Source organism: Arachis hypogaea, chromosome 16, assembly GCF_003086295.3.
Source record: "Arachis hypogaea cultivar Tifrunner chromosome 16, arahy.Tifrunner.gnm2.J5K5, whole genome shotgun sequence".
Taxonomy (NCBI): domain Eukaryota; kingdom Viridiplantae; phylum Streptophyta; class Magnoliopsida; order Fabales; family Fabaceae; genus Arachis; species Arachis hypogaea.
This window is the reverse complement of record NC_092051.1, coordinates 108,640,499-108,648,393: the sequence shown is the minus strand read 5'-3', so window position 1 is coordinate 108,648,393 and position 7,895 is coordinate 108,640,499.

Below are 7,895 nucleotides of genomic sequence, written 5' to 3'. Positions count from 1 at the left end.
AGTAATAGAAAAAAGTAGTTTATTTGAATGAGAAGGATTCTATAAGCTTTATCATACTAGTATCTTGTGGATTGCCAAAAATTTGTTTCATTAATGTAGGTATTATGGCACGGGATTGATTTGTTGATAGTATGGAAGAGGCTAAGGGTAATGTTAACCATTTTCCCTTTTTTTATGTTCATCAGATCTCACTTTTGGCAACTATAATATCAAAAAGTGGGAACAAATGCTCTTTCAATTTTAATGGTCAAAGTTATGACCATTTAGCATTTCTTTTTCCAACTTTGAAGTCTTAATGTTTATCTTTGCCCTTTAGTTCCTTACATACTCTGCTTTGGTATTCGGAATTGAATAGTATTCACATGGTAGCTCAGATTTGTGGTTTTTATTTTGATTTAATAGAAACTTCCCTCAGAGATGCTAGAGTTGCGAAAAGGATGTATAGCTAATGACTGTAAAAATGTAACTAGAGAGGATGGACAGGGTATAGATTCAGGAAAAGATTCTTTGAGTGATCAAGAGCCTTTTACAACACTGGAAAACATTAAATTTCCCTTGCCTACAAATTATAAGCCTTAGTAATTTGTCAATATTAGCAGTTATATTTCCCTTATGTATCTGCAACAAGTAGTTGTATTAAACTTGACAAGTAATAGTGTCCAAATAAAAGGCTTTGGTTATTTTTTAGAGTATCTTTACACGATCAATCAACCATTAATATCTTTTATTTTTATAGGAAAACAAATGCTATAATGTCTACTTTCTTTCCTACTGATATCTAATTGAATAAAATTTTGTAATCAGAGTGAATTAAATGTAAATTCCTTAATGGATCAATATGGCTCAAGTCTATGGTATTTTCAACAAAACCTGATTTTTTCCCTAAAAATAAATATAATGGCTGAATGATACTTCTGTCTAGATTTATTGCATGCATATTATATAATTATATGTCAGCAGATAATGCTACATATATGAGATACAAATTATCAAAGAGCATTGTACTCACTGGAATTTAAAACTCATCTTCTTCAGGGAAAGTAGTTGAAGATTCTTCATCTTTCAGTGATGGAAAATCCATCTGGTTTGAAGGGTACACTACAGTGAGGAAGTTTACTTCATTCACTGGTGAAACATTTATTTATCTATTTATGGTTATTTGGGCTCTTTGTATGTCATATTCTTATGTTTGTGTAAGATGATGTAAAATTTTTCTATTTCATGTTAATTAGTAGTTTTCATTTTGTTGTTTAATGCCTCTTATTTTCTGCCTTCAATAGTTAGATGCTAAAGTATCTGAACATGAGTAAGGACAAGTGTAACATCCTTGCTACCAGAATGTCACGCTTCCGGCCGCGCCACTCCAATAGCATGGATATTATGACGACTTTCAATAAAATATTTAATACTAAGATAGGAGCATTTTAGCGCTTAGAACCGTGTAAAAATTTTTTCTTTAGAAAGAAAGGGAACCCATAAATACTCTTTATTTAAATACATACATACATGCATACAAACCAGATATAACACTTAAAATAAATACATATACATAATAATAACTTACAAGCATTATATACTACAACTCATATCCCTCTTACAAGAATTATAAAGATAATGACAAGGAAAACTAATATTTAAAATAATATAAAACATCGTATAATCAGAAACAATATAAACTCTTCATAATCGTCTTTGTCCATATCCTAAAAAGAGAATTTTGTAGGGGAGTGAAAACATCATTCTTTACAGGGTTCTTAGTAGAGGGTTAAGGAATTGCTATAACAAGATATGTAAAAGGAAATTGTATTCAAATACAATGATCGTTGCTCCTCTCATGTACCTTTTCGAAAACCACTGGTTTAACACTCAAAATCCAAAATCCTTTTTAAAAGAGAAATCAGTTAATTATCTAAAGCTTACAAAGAACATTTTCCTTTCTTATAAAAATCTTAAAAGTTTTTCCTAGATAGTATGAATGACCAACCTGTTCCAAGCATAGGTTCATTAAGTCTATGCTGAACTAGCTTGATTTTTCATACTTTACTAAACTTCAAACACAAACCAACCACAGCCTCCATCCCATCACATAACCAATGATGGCCTCAGGCCCAAGCAACTTAATTAACATCCAATTCACCACAATCCAACACAAACACAAGTAATGATGTTCAAACACAAACAAGAGTAATTACATCAAGTATAGTAATTAGCAGTTAAACAGAATTATTCACACAGGCAAGCCAATTACAATATACACACCCAAACAATGTCAATAGATGCATATGATAAATGTCTTTCCTAATTGGCTGTGATATCACATTGTCGGTTCAACTGCCAACCCGACACATCCCCATGGAAATGTCACCTTTCGGTCACAAATATAAAAATGGGAACCCCCAGGGATATAGTGCCCGACACACTATCCAAGAGATATAGTTCCCGACACACTCTTGTGACTCGAAAGGATGTGAACAAAATACTCAGCCTCTGTCCTCACATTACCTAGGGATATAGTGCCCGACACACTGCCCAGGAATATAGTGCCCGGCACACTGCCCAGGGATATAGTGCCTAGCACACTCTTGTGACTTATAGATCGCGTCTCAATTAAAACCAAACTCATCTCTATCCCAATTTCAAAATCATTCTTGGCTCAATTTCTCTAAAAAACAAAATGTATTTAGTTCACATTTTGCCAAGAATCACTTTTCCTTATCATATTTAAATCGACCTCAAAAAAAAAAATACTTTTCTTAAATACATTAAAGTCGAAAGGTAATTCTCTTCTAAATTAATCGAACTCAAAATACATTACTTTTCTTAATAAATAAAACTCAGCAAAAATGCTTTTCTCTATAACTCAAAATCATAGCATAAATCATGCTTTTTTAAGTAATTCAAAATCAGATAATACAATTTCTCAAAATCCAAAGTTCCCTAACTAACATTTCAAACAAAAGTCTTAAATTTTATAACAAAATTTTGGCAGCACATCCTCTAAAACTCAGACTTTGCTACCCTTCTCAAGTCCCATCTAAACCTTTTCCAAATCAAACTAATTCCAAAATCAAGTCAATTCCATTAGATCAAACTCATTTTCAAAACTCCAGAAAATCAATTCAACAATCACTAGTTTAACACAATCAATCAGTAATTCAATCAAATAAATAATCATATTCTTCCAAGACAGACCAGACAATACATAAGGTTTAATTGTAACATGCAACCTCAGTACTCAATCCTAAAACATTAATATCGTGAAAACCTTAAAAACATATAACGGAATACTAACGACGAGGGTTCTGAGACAGAGATACTTACTATAATAAAAGAACAATGCAACACAGCCACTCCGAACTTACCTAGCAGTAGCTTCGACAGTGGCTAGAACCTCCGGTGGTTCAGCAACAATCTCAATTTTGACATGCGATCCTAGTAAATTAACTTTACGTCGTCCATAATTCAAAATCCTTAACCACAGATAACTAGAACGATTACGTCAAAAGATTTAGAGCGCAAGTAACTTACTGCGAAAAAGAAGAATGACGGAATGGAGCAGTAGCTCTGGCAGCGGCAACGGAGCATCATGTACAATATATATATATATATATATATATATATATATATATATATATATATATAAGGACATATCTTACACCCCTTTACATAACTATGTACATGTAAGGACATATTACACTCCGGGTCCTAGTCCATAAAAGAAACCCCTAATATGGCACTCGAACTAGCCTAGAAATTCTAACAACTCCTAATCTTACTGTGGTCCTAACTAAAAGTGAGAGACCAAACATAAAAATCTATGCTAAGCTGGAGATGCCGTCCAAAACATACTACCTATCATAACTGTCCTGGTTAGTCATCACTATCAGAAGACAAGATCTCTATCACCTCCACATCCTCCTCTGGGTCCTCGTCATTGTTGTTGGAAATCTCCATAACTTCAAGGAAATCTCTGGTGCCAATACCACTACACTCGTCCATTGGTACAGATTCACTCGCCCATACAGGTACGTCTGGGAAGGGATGATGGGGTGTGTCCGAATGAAGCTACGATTGTGGAAAATCATAAGGAGCGTTGTGGTCAAAGTAAAGAGTGTTAATCGATTGCTAGAAAGGATGACCATGTAATACATATAGGCATACTTGGCCTCTGTGGCTACTACGTAGAAACTATGATATATCGCGTCCTCGGATATATATATATATATGAATGGTCCAACTTATAGAAGATCACTCCCGTCTCCATTTGAAGGGAAAAAGGAAGGGGTGAGAACTGGGGAGCCCTTAATTAGTAGGGTCAGGGTAGTTAGTTAGGTTCGTATTATTATATCACCAGCCAGTGACATTAACAAATATAATATAAATAAAGTTTAATAAACATATAAGTCAAACACACAGCACACACACAATAACAGAAACACAAATCACAGAGAAATATGCGCAACCAAATATGTTCCATGTGTATTCCTAGTGCAAGTATTGAGCTTATCTGTTAATTTTATCCGCTCTCGACGTAATCCAACACCTCTGGTCGGATATGGCTTTTCCAGAGCTTAGTCCAAGACTAAGCACATTATGGCATAACCTTTGTAAGAAATCCTTGTCTTACCGGCGCAGCACTTCTAGTGCTCATGTATGGCTGTCATAAATCTCTGTAAGTAAACTTCCACTCACAAACGTAGCACCCAAGGTATTCATGTATGTCTCAAAAAAAGCAATGTAACCTACGGGCATCCACACATTACATTTGGCACTAAAGCCCAAACATGGTTATATCTGCTCTCATGTGGCAGACAGTTTTTTAGAGTCTTTTTATCTTTACCCTCTACTCTCGTGTGATTGAGATCTGCTCCATAAAGCAAATATCCATTTAGTTAATACATTCTTTTCTTTTCTGTTCTCTGCTCTCCTGTGGCAGAGGTTCGTTAGATACTTTTAGTCTTTACTCTCTGATCTCCTGTGACAGAGATCTCTTTAATCATCTACTTTTCTTTCTTCATTCTTTTTACTTTCATGCTTTTAATATTTCAAATTATATCCACACTCTTCTCTTGCCTTTTCCTAAATGTCTTATGAAAGGAGAATAATAAGATTCTTAACTTAACTTTGTCTTTCTAAAGCTTTTAGGGATTATAACTGTTTTACCTCTCTTTTCATATTTAATAAAATAATATCTTTAATAAAATGAATAATAATTAAATTATAATAACAATAATAATAATAATAATAATAATAATAATAATAAAAGACTATTAATATTAATATTTTATTTTGATATCAAAAACTAGTTTTATTAAAGCTTTATTCTTAAACTTTTAGAAATTATACTTCAAACCTCAAGCTTTTAAATATTTTATTTTTAGCCCAACATTTTTAGAAAAATACTAATTAAATCTCACATATATTAATATTTACAAAAGTAACCCTGAATTTTATAAAATACCCATTCACGCCTGAATGCTTACTTTTTTGTAATTCAAAATATCCCAAACTTATATAATTACTATTTTTAACCCGATCTTTTATCAAAATAAAATTTCATTCTTGAAAATAATTTAGTGTTGGTGACAAACATTTCTCCTCAAAACTGAAACCCTCTCTTATGATCCTTCAAATTAAATACTTGATTTTTAATTCATTTTTGAGCTTTATAATTACCGATTTTTCACAGCTTTTAATTTAATATTACGGCCATTAAACCTCATCAATTTTCATCAAAAACCCACATCACAACAGCTCCAAAAATCATCAATAATACCCCAACTGGGCTGTTCTCTCTTGGTCAAACCATAGGTCTCAAGAAAATAATAATTCAACAAAATTCAACATAAACTCAATCAAACTCAAACAATAATCAATCAAACTAACATTCACTTATCACATTCACATTTAATCGGTGTGAAATTATCGAATCCTACCTCTAGCTCGCTATCCTTACAACCAAAGTACCAGGGAAACTTTCTGACCGAGAAATCTGAGAAGAAAATATCAAAGATCGGCTCACTACAAGGTTTTTGTTTATTTGTGGGATTTTTTTCTCTTATTTGTGGAGGTTTATAACCCCACCAAATAGTTTGTGGAGTTACTAAAACCCCTAAAATTTGAGGTGCCACGAGGTCTTTTGTAGGGGTTTTTAAAAACCTCCACAATTTATTCAGTGGGGATTTTGTGTGTGTTTAGTGGGGTTTTATTTTGGATTTTTGTGGCAGTTTTTGGTCAATATTTGTGGCGGTTCAAAACCCCACAAAAAGATTTTTCCATTTTAAAAATAACAACTATTTTGTGGAGGTTCCAAACCTTTACAAACCTGTCAATATAATTTTTAAAAATTAATCTACATTATTATTACACTACTAATTTTTTATTATTAAAATAAAATTTAAACAAGACATTAAAAATATAGAAAAAAATTAAAATAAAAGAAATACTTTAAAACAAAATATAGTACACTAGCATCATTTTCCAATCACATTAATTACAACTAGAAAATATTAAAAATAACATGATAAAATACAAATTTATGTCCAAACTCCTAGACAATGAATATAACTAGATAAATGTATTTGAAAACAATGCAAATAGATCTTGACTTCTAGCTATATCATTATCATCCAGAAAGAATGATAAACTAACAATGCAGTTAACAAGTCCTAATGCTTACACTAGCTATTAAAACTAAAACAAGAATATTTAGGAATTTCTGTTACAATGAGGAGTCTTTTTTTTAATCTCTATAGCCAGTACTCCAAACATCAATACTTGTTCATGTTCAATGCATAGTGCATCAAAATAAACCAAAAAAGAAAATGTCAATTTTCATCATATACCTTTTATCAAGTAGAGTTAAACCTTCTCCAAATAAAGAATTACCCATCCTCTGAAGCTCCTCCACCTTCATGAAGTATATTAATAACCATTTTTACCATAATGCCCTATCAAAAAAGGCCCTGAAAGCAGGAAAGCCATTTTTATCTGTAATTAGACATTAAATAATAACCAAATTAACATATTGACATCCATAAATTATATGATGCATGCTATGTTATATTAATATAGTGTTAAAAAAGTAGACATAAAATAAATGTAGTGGGCATCAAGGTACAGAGAACTTGGGGAAAATGTAGTGGTTCTGGGGCCTCTTGAACAATCTGAATTGGCCTCATTCTATAATGCTATGGACTTATTTATCAACCCCACTTTGAGAGCACAAGGTTTGGATCACACTTTGATAGAAGCTATGCTGAGTGGGAAACCAGTAATGGCTACAAGGCTTACAAGCACTGTGGGGTCTATGATTGTTGGTAGTGAAATGAGTTATATTAGAAAATGAGATTATTGATCAATGTAATTTTACCATATTCATCAAGAGGAGCATCTTAATCTCATCCATATTCCATAGCATAATTTCATTCGCTTACTTATCATAATTTAATCATGCTAAAGACTCATTCGCTCCTGCTTCTGGTGACGTGGATACTCTAGCATAATCTTCTGCAGAAAATGATTTCCTGTACTTTTATTGCTCACTTGGTGAGGCAATAGCAAGTGATTTCTGGTTTGATAAAACATCTGTTAAACAAAAGACTATTTGGAAAAGCAAGTCCTTGGAGAAAGCAATAGCAAAAGATGACACCTATCTATGAGACACTAATAAACCAACATATAGACGAGTAAAGATGACCCCTATCATGTAATTTGGATTATTTTCCAACTCAAATATAATAATTTAATTAAAAATTTGATAAGATTATAAAAGCAAATATAGTAATTAAACATTTTATTTATTGTAGGAACATAAAAGAAAAGAGAGCCAGTAAAGAGTGCAGTGGGCCCAAATGATGTAACAGCTAGCAAGGTAAGTGGAGAGGGTGTGTGTT